Here is a 14,238-nt window from a genome sequence, read left to right as displayed (position 1 = left end):
TCCCAAACAAGACACATTGCCACTTTGTTGTAGGGGACTACTATCAGACACATAAGCTACAGGGGAACTATGTAGGGAATTGGGCAGAAAGATATCGGTTCACTTTACACTTAAACTTCTGTATGTCAGTACAGTTGAGGAAGCAGGAACTCTGAAGTGAATTCCAAAGTCCAGCGGTTCTGGGGAAGAACATACTGAAGTAGAAGGCTCTCTTACATCTAATGATCTCAACTGTGAAGTGTTGGGATTTTGCTGCTTGTCGGGGGTATTTACGTCGAGGGGGCACAAGTGTTTGCAGTTCGTCAGATCATTCACCATTGAAATACTTGTAGAACAGGCAGAGGGATACAAAATTACGTCGATGGGACAGAGCCTGAAGCTTAGATGACAGTTCAGGACCTATTAGTTTGGCGACTCTCTTTTGAACCCTGTCTAGGAGGGAGAGACTAGTACCAGATGCCCCAGCCCAAATATGACGCAATACTCCATACATGAGAGAATTGTGACCTTATAGATGTACAGGAGACTTTTGGGCGTTAGTAGCTTTCTACCACGGTAAAAAGTACCTACCTTTGTTATAATACAGTTCTTTCATATCTGGAGAACTATTCAATGTCGCTCTAGATTTTCCTGAATATATCATTTATTTATCAAGTATGTGTGTAATTTATTTTTGGGTCACGTTTACAATTAAGTAACTGTCGTTTACTTATGGACTTCCAATGCTTGTAATACATAATTTTACAAATAATTCCTCTAAAGTTTGGTTTCGATTATAGCTGATGGCACTCAAGTAATCTATTTTTAGTACCGTGCAAGCTACTATGTCACTCCGTCGGACGGTCTGTCTGTCGTTCTGCCCGTAACACTTTTGTGCTTGGCCTTTTTGGTTAAGACCAAAGGTCTGTTTTTAATAGATTCTGTTCTTAGCTTTTTAAGCTTTTCTTTGCCTTTTGGTCAAAATCAAAGTGTAGTATATGTTCTTACTACATGCGGTACTTACGTTTGTAACTTTGTGATATAAAGTGGGGATCACTTTTCTGTATTAATTTAATGTCAAATGATCACCCACTTTACAACCAGTCAGTTTGAAAGCCATTCAAGTCATTCTCTAGATCATTTAAGTTGTTATGGAAAGATTCCAGTTATTTTTAAGCATTCAAATCATACTTAAGGTCATTCAGTTCATCCTTAAGTTCATTAAAGTCATTCTAAGTCATTTACTTTTTATTTATATAAGTCATTTCAGCTCATGTTTACGTCATTTTAGTTTATATTTAAAAAAATTCATATCAATCCTACACTCACGCATTCATTCATTAATCAAGAGCACGCGACTAATGGCTATTGCTACAATTATTTCTTTAGCACTGGGCATTTTAGCGTTTTCTAGTACTTCATAATTTGATACATGGTCTTTACCAGAGATACCTATTAGATGACGGAGGTGCCTTGTTGTATCAGGTTTATTCTCTTGAAGTGACGTCTGTAGAGAGTCCAGGTTTCTGGGCTGGTTATGAGTTATAGTAGGACAATAGCTCTGTACACTTTCATTTTGTTTGGTCTTTAATCTGATTTTTCTTTGATTCCACAGACGGTCTCTCAATTTTCTGAATGCCGATGCTGCCGCTTGGATCCGTTTTGACAGTTCTTCATCGATTTTTCCAGTTTTCGTAATGGTACAGCCCAGGTAGGTGAACTTTTAAACTTCCGCCAATGGGGTACCATTCAGGAGTACTTCTCTGTGGTTAATATTTTTGTCATTGTTGTCTTGAATCAAAACTTCAGTCTTCTTGATGTTGATTGTCAGTCCAAATTTCTTGTTTGCCTCGGCAAATGTTATCACTAAATTGTGCATTGCTTGGGGGCTGTCGGTCACAAGTACTGAATCATCACCAAAGATTAGTCCCTTGATAACTAACTCATGTGTCCTGGATTTTGCTTTCAAGCGTCCCAGGTTTAAAAGGTCACCATCACTTTTTGTTCGGATGTAGAGATCACAGAGTTCTTCATGCATGCTTTTCAGGACAGCAGCAAGGAAGATTGTAAACAGTTAGCTCGAGGACACAGTCCTTCTTGACGCCGTATAACACGCTAAAGGAGTATGAGCATCCGTAACCCCATGCCAGTCATGCCATCATGGAAACGACGCAGTACTCTTGTGAAGGTATGTGGGCAACCATAGCGTCCTAGTAACTTCCAAAGTATGTCTCTCTTAACTGTGTCGAAGGCCTTGCTAAAATCTACAAAGGTGATAATGAGAGGCTCTCCGGTAGAGTGTCTTAAGGTAAGGCCTGTAGTCGATACTCTAGGACATTGGGAATTATCTTTCCAGCAACAGACAGAAGGGAGATTCCTCTGTGGTTCCCGCATTCCACCCTATCCCCTTTTCTCTTATACACTGTCACAATGTTGGCATCTTTGAAATCCTGGGGAACTTCTGCTGTTGATGTCCAGATTTTGTGGAAAAGTCGTAGTAATTGATTTCTCAGGGCTGCTCCACCATGCTTCCAAACTTCTGGTGGTACGTTATCTGGTCCTGCAGCCTTTCCGCTCTTTGTCCTCTTTATGGGCATGTCAAGTCCATCTGATCTTGGTAAATCATATATTTGGTGTCTAATAGGCAGTTGAGGTATGTTCTCAGCTCCATCTTCACCACGAGTTTCTGGGTTCAACAGAAGTTCGAAGTGTTCCTTCCATCTCTCCATTATCGCTGGTTTCTCCGTATGGAGCACACTGCCATCAATGCTCTTCACAGGGTCCAAGCAGGCGCCTTGTGGTCCGTTCACTTCCTTCAACGATGCAAAGAACGCTTTAGAGTAGGCGCCGCCAAAGCTGGGGGGGGCAGGTAAGTACTTTTTGACGGATCGTCTTTTTACAAATCTACCAAAAATCAGATAATTATCCGGTCAATACGAAATTTTCAGAGATTATTAAGAGAAGAATGAAGTTTATAACAGTGTACTTATTTTTCATAAACGATATTTATATATATCAGAGAGGCGGTAACACTCTCTATATAGGGATGGCCCGTACACGCCTATATACGCCTACAAAACAAAACTATCCAAATATCAACTAAAATCAACTTATAAGTTTCAAAAAGCACATATTCTTACAGAGAAGTGTCTTACGAATCCAGCGAGTGTCAGAACGTCGGTTAATATGTCAAGAGAGCAAAAACAAGGGTACAAAAATGGCCAATTGTTCTTATTTTTTCTTTCTTCTTTCTTTTGAGACGATGTATCTCGGTGTACGAACGGTCTCTGACAACAGTTCAAGCATCGATCGACTGCTCTTTACACGGAGAAGTGCAGTGACCCATCGCTTTTTTGCTAACTCCATAATTAAATAAGATTACGTGTAATAACAAGTTTTAAACACTATATACCCAATGTAGACAGACCACTTCGAACACGGAACTTCTCTCAAAAGGGACAGCTCCAAATAATACACCGGATGCTCACAGACGTTCCAGTTTGCCAGTGGCCTATATTTCTTGGACGCTGAATATTTGAGGTGAACGTTAAGTTTTTTTCTTTAAACAGTAACCCACCAGCGTTAATGAAACCACGAAATCTTTATCTCAGTTGATCAAAATTGTTATAAGAGTAACCTATCAGCAAGTACGACGTCAAAAAACAATGTTATAAAAACAAATAATTCTTCAGATTTTGGACTGTAAAATATGTACAAAATGTCAATGCCGTGACCAGGATTCGAACCTAAGTTAGCACGGCCACAAGGTGGGGTCCTAACCTCTAGACGATCACGGCTAACATTGACGTCTGTCGCTCTTGGCAGAAAGACACATGACTACTGTCAAACTATTGAAAAATAAGGAGGAAACTTGAAATTCTCACGCATCTAAACGCGTTCAACAGTTTTCAGTGGCATTCGATAGTTTCACGCGTTTTTTTTTTTAAAGACTTGCAAGTTTTTCGCGCCATTCTTCTTTGCAAAATTCTCCTAGTAGTTGCATATAGTGTGGATTCTTCTGGTGAGCATTAGGTGTATCAGAATGTTTGTAGGAATTTTTGACACCCCTTACACAAAACTGCGAATAAAATATTAAAAAAACTTGTAATTTCTTTTAAAAGTAGGTTGTTTTTCTTTATGGATTATACTGCCAAAATAAACTATTAAAGTTGTTTTAAAAGTAATAAAAGTATATATTTTTTAACTAACAATAATGAAATTAATTGAATTGTACGAACTCAGTATTTTTAAGTTTTTAAACTTTACAAATCTATCAAAATGTTTCTATTGATTCTATTTTTACGATATTTTATGTTCTTTCTTATATACCGAATATAATATTTTAGGCGAACGTTTTTTTTTTTAATTCATGCCCCCCCATTTTCAAGTGTCTTTTAAAAAGTAAATTAATTTACTCACCAAATTTTTATATATCACAAATTGAAGATAAAAGATCAATAAATAATATATTCAAATTTAAAACAAAAAGTAGTGTGTTTTTTAGAAATTTACCTGTAATGTCCGAAGTTCAAAACCTTAAAAAAAACACGTTGTTTGTTTTAGTTTTTTTGTTTTTTAATGATCCTTGTTCATTTAATTGAAAAAAAATAGGGCTTGAATTACATTTTTCGAGGAGTTATCAGCTTGGAAAGACGTGGTGGAATTATTCAATATTTTTCACGAAATTTCTGACACACCTAGGTGAGCATTGATCTTCAATATTTCCCACATTTTCTAATAGGGTGGAGACTGATTCTCCCACATAAAACGTCACTTTCGTTATTTTCAAACCATTCTTCGATTAGTATGGTAGTATTTTATGGATCTTCGTCTGAAGTACGAAATTACTTTTATGTCTCAACAAATCAGCAGATTTTCGGAGGTTTTCTCCAGAATACCACGGTGTACACGCCCATTCATTCAACTATTGATTTCTAATTCACCTGCACGCTTGATTGGAAAACACTCCTATACCATAATCGAACTACCGTCAAACTCTACTGTAGAAATGGTAATCTCTTCGTAGGAGGCGGTGTCATTTTTCCGCCATGTTTGTGTTACTGGGTTTCTTCCAAAGATTTCGATTATTGTTTCGTTTGACAAAGGCACCTTGTTCCAAAATACTTATGGGTTTTCCCAATACATGTAAACTTAATTCAAACGTTATCTGACAGATTGACGCTTCAAGAATCGAACTGTTCTTTGTGATCTTGAAACAAAACCTGTACGAATTAGAGTTCTGATGATTGTATCCTTGCTCACATCAATCCCAGCTTCCCTGAAGTAAGTTTGAATTTCACCATAAGTAACAAGACGTTCTTTATACCTTTCTGCTTACCTACCATGATTTTTGTTTTCGTATTACGTCTTTGATCGAACGCATCCTGGGAAGAATGTAACAGCTTCTGCGAGGTTATAAAATTTTCTGATAAATTTTCCATCTGCACTAAGTGGTAGATTATTTTCCATTGATATTATACGATACCCCATACCTTCCTTGACCATATAATTTTTTTACGAATATCTATAATGTAATATTTAGTTTTAGGTGTTTTTATAAATGAACAAGTTGACTTGGAAGCAGGCGAACAGAAAGCAGACTAATTTTATTAAAACTATTTTAATATAACGCTCACTGATTAGACAGTGAGAACTAGCTTGGATTATTTAAACGCGTAAAAAAGATCACCTAATTTTATTTCAGAAAAGGCATTTGTAAGTGACTTAATATTTTATTTTACCTTAAATAGAAACTTTCGAAACTTTGATTTTGTAATGGATAACCTAAATATAAAAAAGAATATTATAGATTACGAAGCATACACATTTACGGGGGCGTCTACCTTGTAACCACGAGTTATATAACACTCTTAAATTGTGTAATGGTTTTGAAATGGGGAAACAGATGCCCACACTTTGATTATTTGACACCAAGGCAAATGCTTGCGCTAATATATCTATTTGGCCTAATTATAACATTTGCCTGTTGGTCTCAGTTAATTCCTGCAAAAAGAAAACTATTTTTGTTTGCTGTAAACATTAAACGTAAACATTTTAATAAACTGTGTGTAATTTTATGTAAACGTAGATTTTGTAACGACGAGAAATATTCAGAAGAATCGTTTCATAAAATGTACTGAGTGTACCAAGCAAGGAATTATATCCCAATCCGATATATCGACACATATATTTAAAGAAAAAAAGGAAAAACACTTAGTCCGTATGTATGTGTGTATATACATACATACATACATACATGCATACATATATATATATATATATATATATATATATATATATATATATAACATGCATACACATATATACGTACATAAACATACACGCATATACATACATACATACAATCATGCATATATTAACACGCACCCACCCCATAGAAACACGTGGATATTTACACACATCCACACGCACTCGCACACACAAATATAAACAAATTGAACTTAGGTATTTGGACAGGATCCAAACACTACAAATTCACTACCCGCATAGCAGCAGCCGAATAGCGCAATAAGCTCCGACTCATTTGGGCGCTCGGCTGTCGATCCTGACTTGTGGTAGTTGCTTGTCTAGCATCACTTATGAGCTGCGAAACAGTACTCTATGTGGAAGGCATATATATATATATATATATATATATATATATATATATATATAAACACGCATGTTAATAAATATACACTTACGTACAGACACGCACATGAGAGCAAACACACAGATAAGCGGAATAAATGTATCTATGACTTTTTTTCTAAATATATGTGACTGTACTGTATTGGTGTATTTCAATTTAAAAATAATAGAAGCACACCTGATACTTTTCTCGGTTTTCATTTACCTTAGTTCATCAAAGCACTGCCGTTTCATTTTAACAACGCTTGCAGCTACAGACGATCCCGTTATGTGTTCTTAACGACGAAAGCATATTACTGAAAAAATCAAACATTCTAATACACCCATTTTAAAAATAACATTCTCCCACGGAAATTGGACAAATCTGTATATAATATTCTACTAGTTTCGTTCCTTAGTTATTAGTATATTACGATACAAAAGGTTTAAAGAGGGACGATTGCAACCACCAGGTCTAATTCGCAGGTTTTGACTAAAAAAAAAAAAAAAAAAAAAAAAAAAAAAAGCTCGAGAAAACTTCATCTATCTGGGACTCGCTATCTTTCGAATATCATTCTAATCTATATATCTATAAAAGCGAGACTGTGTGGTGGGACGGTTTTGATTTAAAAAACGTGATAGTTGGTATATAGACTATACAGACATGTAGCTCGTTTTATAATTGATTTTTATCCGGATTAATGTGTTGCTAGGGGTCAAAATGTAATAATTCTTACTTGGGAAATTAATCTTTTTTTGCCAACTGTTTCAGGAGGTTAGAAAACTCTTTAGAACCCCTGTTAAGCTTGTTTACTAGTTATCGTACATGACTCGCTGTATTTATGGGTTTGCTTCAATCTCATCTCTAGTATTTTTTTTTTTTTACTCATAAGTGAATCTTTAGAAAATCAATACTCGCATGCACATGTCTCGGGGTTTTATTTTTGTTTGTTTTTGCTTTTACTTTATTTTTCAAAAGAAGCATATTTTTTCATGCATGGCCACACAAGGTACATCTTTGAGTATATGATTAGTTATGTAATGATCTACGAACGAAACTCTTAGCAATTTCGACGTGCAGTGGTTCTTCCCCGAAGAAAAGAAGACAGTGAAACCTTTCGTAAAAAAGCATATCAGAAATAAACAGGGCTTAATATATAATTACCTTTCAAGTTGTATAAGACTGAATAGAGCAAATAAAAGGTGCACCTTAAATGTTATTTATTATATTGAACAATCTAATGCAACGTACTTATTACTGTCAAATGTTGGTTAGTGCTATATTTTATTTGCTGGAAATTAATAAAAATTTGCTGCTGCTATTCAAATTTGTGTCTAAGAAACAATTTGTTTAATACTATCGAGCAATATTTAATATTTCAATGTTTTCCCATGGAATTACGATGGTTCTTTTTAGTTATTATTTATTATAACGATTTATTATAACCATTCCTTATTAAATAGCTAACCCCGTAGGCATTATCACTGATTGGTCACTGAAAATAATCAATGGTATTCGGAGAATCTGAATTCTGTCAGCAAATTCACTAGTTTCTCTATCGATTGGCAAACATTAGTCTTATCTCCCATTGATGAGTTATTGGTAACCGCTGCTCTATTCTTTAGAATTAGTGTGAAAAATAGCCTTCCATAGGCCACAAAAATAGGATAATTTGCTCTACTTAATAATTTCTATTAAAACATATTATATCTATTCTGAAATAGACTAAAAAAATATAGACATTCATTAGCATATAAACGCAACCATACTTCACATTCTTTTTAAAAATATACACAAACTGCGCTTGTTCCCTGCTTATATATTTCATCACTAATCAAAACTTCGTCTTCTCAGTAAGTAACAGAAGGTTTCTGAGGCAAATCACAAATCCAGTTTAAAACGATTACTAGGTTTTAGTTTTAGAAATTAGAGAAATATGGATTTCTTTTACCGGACGAATACACTAAAATTAAAGATAGATATATTTCAACACAACGTAATTTCTTTTATTATGGTTTGTTTGCATATTAAAATCCAAATGCCGTTCGAACATAATGGAAAATTTGATATAATGCATTGGTGATTAGTAATGATGGTGAATATTCCGTTGGATTTTAATATGTAATGCTGAGATTAGACCATTTTTGTTACATTGGAGGCGAAATCGACAACGTAGTAATAAGCTGAGAAGTAGCCCCGGGGCATAGGTATCACGGACTGACAATTCTATAAAAGTTTCTCATTAATATATATATATATTATTTAGTTTTATGTAGAGACAAATAAACCCGCTGACAGTTAATTTAAGAAGTTCATTTTCTTGTGAATATTTATTGCTGTAGTCTGAATGAATAATCTGTCTCGGAGTTCCAGACAAACACAAACGAACTCCTACGTTCTTTTCTGCTACAATATATAGATATATTGATGCAAACGATGGTAGAACACAAAGCCGCCTACTTTAAAATAATCGACCAGCACAGGATACAAACATTTACTGATCAGAAGGCCGAATATTGATGGACTTTCAGAAAACCACAATTGGCGGAAATAACAGTAAAGAATCTCATAAGCAGACATCTTTTATCCAAATTTCTAGCCGCATTGATTTGTAATATATTCCGTTAATATTTTTCATTTTACATATCTTGCATGAATTGATGCAACGGATACATCACCCGAAAAATACATTTCCCGATACAAAAGGAAGCATTTACAAAAACATAACAGTACATCGCGGGAAATGTAAGTTTGCTCCATGTTTAATGACAGGTTACGCACAATACTCTGATTTTCAGAGCATTTGTGTTCGCTAAAGTTTAAGAAAAAAACAGATTCGAAAAAAAATGAATTGCGATAATTATAAATCGTAACTTTCATATTTTTGGCTGCCTATTCATGAAAGTCGAGGCATATGTTACAATTAAGAAATGGACAACAAGAGGATTTACTTCGGAATAGGCGAATCTGCAATACAAATCTTACCTGTCCGTTTAAATGTATGTATGTTTGTATGTCTGTCTAAATCATTTGAGAGAGGCCATACATTTTCACAAGATCGGTATTGTTTTGAAGCTCGACCTTTCGGACGACAAATATCGAAAAAATGGCTAAAAACATTAATTCCTTCACACTCAACTAGGCACTGTCGCCGTATTTTCGAAAGTTATCCCCCCTTTTCTAATTAGTAGCCTTAATTTAAACCTTTGTAACTTCAGGTTTTGCGATGAACGCAACAGGAAATACGTTAGTTTTTTTCTCATTCTTTACCTCCTTCCAGGTACGGGGTTTAACCTGTCTGCCTACTACCACTTTTTAAAAAAAACAATTTGCTCAACACACCCGCAAACACTCGAGCAATGACGGCCACCAACTTAAGTAATATATAATAAGTGATGTCAGAATTGGGTTGTAAATATTTTATCATAAGTCGCTGATAGACTCCGATCAAAATAGTTACAGCAAAAATATCAAATGTAATTCAATAAATGCGACGATAATTACAACAATCAAGGATACGCAACAAAGCAAAAACGCACGAAACTGACATATATTTGTATATAATCTTAGTTGTTTTGTGCTGTTCAATATATATATATATATATATATATATATATATATATATATATATTCTAGCTTGCATATTACAAATGCTTGCTAAAATGTATATACACCGGACAAATATTTTGTCAAAACTTTTTTAAATCAATACGTACGAGTTTATTAATATATCAATTTAATGTACAATTTAACATATTGGCACTTGCCAATAAGAGAAAGACGTGACGTTCATGGTGTAGGGGGTGGTTTGTGTGTGGCACGCTGAAAGATCTTTCTAATATGTCAATGTTGTGTGTGTTTCTAGTCTTTGTCATAACTGTACATAACTCGATATCCTTGAGGATGTAATAATAAAGAGTGTACATTCTACTTTTCGATTTATCATCGTGTAATTCGTAGATACTGACATGACATATAAAAAGTGCATTGTTTTCAAGTTAATTACAGTTCCAGTAGGCTTTTATGGGATGTAAATCAAAATCTTATTAATATGCATATGAGTACGATTCTGCTTTTAAATGTGTGTCGCCAGGTCTTAACATCACAAAGACCCTTGTCATATTTTATAAATAGTGATCTTTTGTAGGCCTTAGTTTCGCTTTTCTTACTCCAATATGAGTTACTTATGAGAAAGACTAAGAAGATTTTTGAAAAACTATTCCGAATGTGGTCAGTCCGCGTAGTTAATAACTAAATCGCCGTTACAAATTCTCGGCCAAAAAATGATTAAAAAGTTTGCTCCATTTCTAAGTACATGTTATGTAAAATGTGAAATGTTTATACTAATAATTGGTGTTTAATTTAGGTAGAGACGGTCGAGATAAATTTACTTAATTTCGGCCCTAACTTTGACCCTTTAACATTTATTATTTTGGGCACTGAAAAGTTTGATCTATATCATAGAAACCTACATCGTGTTTAGACCCAGAATTAGGTGAGGAGTGTCAGTTTCAAAGCTGAAATCGTTGAACTTTATCCCATTGACAGCTAAATTTCTTGGCCGAAACCTATAAAATAGATGTTCTCAAATCTCAATACTCCTTATGACATTGACAGAGCAGTTTTGTAGGGAAATGTGACACCCGGAGACACACAGACAATTTCACTTATATATATATATATATATATATATATATATATATATATATAAATCTTTCACGAAAAACACCCGTCTAGCAGAATCCACTGTGAAAAATTTCCCCCACTTTGTATCTGTGCCTAAATCAAAACGCGGATTCCATGAACAAAGCTTCTTTCTTAGAACTGCACGCCTGTATAACTCTGTTCCGTATGCCTGCTTCCCTCCGGACTACAACTTGGGTCTCTTCAAGTCCAATGTTAACAAATTCCTAATGAACCGCCCCCTTAAGTAAACATTTTAGCAAATCTCCTCACTAACGTAATGTACTTGCAACAACCCTTATCCCTGATTGGCTTCCGGGCCTTGATAAGTGGTGATCACTGTGTAAATAAATATATATATATATATATATATATATATATATATATATATATATATATAAGCAGATACATTTGGTCAATAAAAACGGGAAATATGTGCTCAATACTTTGGTAGAACTAAATGTTTTTATTAATAGTATTAACTTTTATTCCATACAAATATAGAATAGATACTTATATTTGATTCAATCAGCAATATTAGTAAATATAATAATTATCTATTCTATCAACTTATATTTATTATATAGTATTTATTGATCTACTAGCGGGGGTACCCGGCGTTGCCCGGGTGTTTGGAGGTGTGTGTTCGTGGGGGTATATAAAAACAACCCTGTTAAAAAGTTGGCCGGGTGTTTGGAGGTGTAAAAGAAAAAAAAAGTTTCATAAGGAAGGTAGGTTTGAACCCCGAACCTTTGACGCGAAGGTGGAAAGGAAATGGAAAAAAAAAACATACGACCTAACTATCTCGACCACGGGAATACATAAATTGATAAGTGTATTAAGTTGGCGTTTATAAAACGAAATTAGCAGGTGCGAGAACGTCAAGTTGCATGATGCTTGACCTAGTTATGCGCTGGAAGCCAATTTCTGTTTTCCCCGCTACGCGTCGATCAGAAATATCTCGAAAATAGGTTGTAAAATTCGGGTAAATTAAAGATAGCTACGACACGAGTTCCTTAATCGTAGATATTATTATTTAGACAGCATATAAAAAGTTTTACGGAGCGAGCCAACCGAGAATGACGGCCAAAAAAGCCTTTTGTTGACATACAGAAAAAAGCGAACACACATACATACATACATGCATTTTCGCTTTTTATATATATATATATATATATATATATATATATTATTACCCCTTATCTTTAAACATCGAATATATGCCTCTATATGTTTTTTTGTTTTTTTTTAGAATTTAAAATTAAACCACTAAATTTATATATTGCCCTATTAAGTAGTGAGCTTTTCCTTTTTGGCTAGGAACTCCTTGAAAATATTACTTTAAGTAATATCCATCAGGATTTTCATCTGAATTCTATCAGTGTCTTATCTCGCTTATATATATATATATATATATATATATATATATATATATATATATATATATATATAAAATATTAAAATATTTCAGAACAAGTGTGTAACTTATCCCTTTATTTTCATATTTATTCCTGTGAAGATTGTAATGTTGGTTATGGGGCAGCCAAACCAACTGCCAACATTGCCCAGCTTTTTCATTGAAACCAACTGTGAGCTCTTTTTAGTATCCTCGATGTTTCCTTAAGTGCAATTGTCTGGATATCTTCTTTACTTGGTTCACCAGGTATATTAGTTGTGTAGGACTTCAGGTTCTTCTCCATAAGCCTGTGGCACCTATGATAACTGGTATGATTGATATTTCCTTAAGATTCCAGTTTCTTTTCATATCATACATGATACCTTGGTATTTGGTCTGTTTCTCTCTTTCAGCTCTGCTCAGGCCATTAGGAACACTCACTTCAATCAAGGTGAAACTCTCTCTGACTTATTCCATATAACTATGTCAGGTTTGACAGCAGTATGTTAAGGTAGGTGGCTGTAGGGATTACATGGTCGTAATGTATGGTATATAAGTCATTTCCAACTGTTCTTTCAGGTTGATGTTCCCAGGACTTGCTGCTACACTGGATGTTTAAATTTTTACAGATGGCCCAGTGGAGATACTTGCATACTCCATGTCTCGCTGTATAGTAGCCGTCCCCTAGAAGAACTTTGCAACTTGATATCAGATGACCAACACTTTCCAATTCTGTATGGCAGAACCTGCATTTATTGTCATTACTGAGACTTGCCATCTTCTTGAATGCATTGGTCATCAGTCCCTGGTCTTGAGCAGCCATTATGACCCTTTCCTGATCGTGGTGGAGGGGTCCCCTTTTGAGCCAGTCCAAGGAACCTTCTTTATCTATGTATTCCTGAAAGAGTCCCCCCCCCAAATACTTTGCACGCTGATGTCGGTCCCATTCTTTAAGGTTCATCTGTTGAAAGGTCTCGGTATATTTCTGCCGGTTCTTTCTTGCTGTTTCTGAAGCACACTTGTTTAGTGTTTCATCCTCATCTGAGAGACAGCCCGGACGAAAATGCTTGGCCAGCTGGGTGACTGATGTTGTTCTGCTGGCTCTTGATGTTCGTATACTATTGAAAGAGGGTCATTCTGGGAGCTTCTCAGATACTGCCCGGTGCTCACAATAGTTGCCCTATGTTGATGATTTTTCTCTGAGAGTCCCAGACCTCCTCCTCTCCTGGGAAAATACAGCCTTGGTAGACACTGATTTCTATATATTATTTTATGAAGCGTTAGTAGCTTCCATGTCTTTACGTCTAGCCGGTTGATGTATTTTTGTGGCCAGTCAATGATAACAAAGCTGTATGTTATTACTGGCATAGCAAGCTGGTTGATGGCTGTAATTTTATTTTTATTGGTGATCTGGGTTTTGCATATTTTCCTCACCCGGCGTACATATTTTTTACTAATCTTCTCCCTCATCTTGGCATGCTGTATGTTTTCATTTTCATCAATGGCAACGTACTTATAAGGCTCATACTCTTCTAGATCCCTGATGTCG

General features: G+C 35.1%; 1 protein-coding gene across 1 annotated transcript in view; it reads left to right on the top strand.

Moving 5' to 3' along the window:
• The first annotated feature begins 1,592 nt into the window (after positions 1-1,592).
• LOC145241632 (uncharacterized) overlaps positions 1,593-14,238 on the top strand; it is a 118,279-nt gene continuing 105,633 nt past the window's right edge. The window contains exon 1 of the mRNA XM_080104714.1: positions 1,593-1,690. The gene's annotated coding sequence lies outside the window, so the exon portion shown is untranslated. The remainder of the gene's footprint in view (positions 1,691-14,238) is intronic.

Source organism: Euprymna scolopes, chromosome 20 (genome assembly GCF_053919585.1).
Source record: "Euprymna scolopes isolate OS-2025 chromosome 20, ASM5391958v1, whole genome shotgun sequence".
Taxonomy (NCBI): domain Eukaryota; kingdom Metazoa; phylum Mollusca; class Cephalopoda; order Sepiida; family Sepiolidae; genus Euprymna; species Euprymna scolopes.
This window is presented reverse-complemented; position numbering and strand designations above follow the sequence as displayed.